Raw genomic sequence first — 1,644 nt, forward strand, 5'->3', positions numbered from 1 at the left:
TAATTAATTTAAGAGGAGAGGAGTTTATATTATTATAAGATGTACTACAATATTAATCATATTAATTAAATAGGTAGGAGAGGAGAGGAGCGTCGCGTGGCATCTTCATCATCACAATTAAAGAAAAAGGGCGTCCACAGATCATCATGATATCACATCAAGAATCATACAACCAAATTGCAATTACAAGGAGAATTATAAGTAAATTAAAATGGAGAGAAAGTAAGAGATATGTAGATGAAGTCCATGTGGTACGTGGTCATGATCATATACGTACATGGATTTGGGACAAATTTGGTTATATATGCTCTTTGTGTGGACCACTCTTGAATCAACCAACTCCTCATGGTCGGCAATAATATCTAAACAAGAACTGGTAATTATGGTTGCTGCTGCATTCCCCAGCAAGCAGAAAACCCCTCTAATTTAATTAAGGCTACTTAAACCGATCAAACACCTCTCCTTCAATTGAATAGGTTCTTTGCTCCAGTTTTCCAATTGAATTATTACCTCATGCACGGACATAACACGTAATACACAGATAATGCCTACACAAACCAAGTACAAAAACTTGGATAAAATCAGCTTTTCAGTCACCATTATAATTGATCCTTGACGAATCTTGGGTTGGGTAACAGAAGAATTCACGTATTGAATGATGGGCTGTCTCCATGATGCTTATTGTTTGGCAATTGGCATCTAGTTTCAAGTATATGGCTCCTCTCCTGGGTAAGCATACAACCAACATACAAATCATCCCCTATCTCTCTATATACTCAACATAAGTTAAAGAGATACTGAACACGCACGCGCACACACACACAAGAAAAGGCATTATTCATGATGAGAAGGAATGAGTGGCATGACACAGCTCGTACGGCACCACCATCCACTGATGACCCTCAAAATTTTTCCCCATAGTAATAAGCTGTTCCAACCATTAGCGCAACTGTAGCACCTTGCACAACCACACGAGCCCTCATTAGTTTCTGACCCAAATGAGAATTTCCCTGTCTGAAACTAATTAGACCAGCTGTAAGCACTCCTGCCGTCATAAAAGCACCTGACATGCAAAAATGCTTGAGGGCAATACATGATGAAGAAACAATCACATACTTACTACTAAACAAGAATTTACTGTTACATTGGGTCATCACTTTGACCTCAAAGATATTGTAGGCAATCTCGACACATACTATATGTTTTATACTATTGTAAGATTGGTCCAGGATCCTACAGCTAAAATGCAATCCATAAACTCTTTAGCCAATGCCTTGGGCCTAGCAATTGCATTCCATCTATTGGCACCCCAGAGTGGTGGTATCTGCACCCAGAAATATGGTTTAACCTTTTTACTATGTAAATCCTTTCAAGAGAAACTGCAAGACCTTGGCTTCCACACAGGGAACATATAAATTCGCTTAAAACTACCTAGCTTCCCTCATGGTTATGCTAAACCCATAACACCTGCTCTCTTCCTTTCCAATCAGAGATCCATGGCTTCATGTACTTGAGGCATTAGTAATTACCAAACATAATCGCAAGATGAATCACAATCTTATAAATGATTCCCTCATAGGTTGTGCCACCCACCATTAATTTGAGCGTAATAAAAGGACCAGGGAGAAAAACCCCCAATACCCA

This window comes from Sesamum indicum, linkage group LG3, assembly GCF_000512975.1.
Source record: "Sesamum indicum cultivar Zhongzhi No. 13 linkage group LG3, S_indicum_v1.0, whole genome shotgun sequence".
Lineage (NCBI taxonomy): Eukaryota > Viridiplantae > Streptophyta > Magnoliopsida > Lamiales > Pedaliaceae > Sesamum > Sesamum indicum.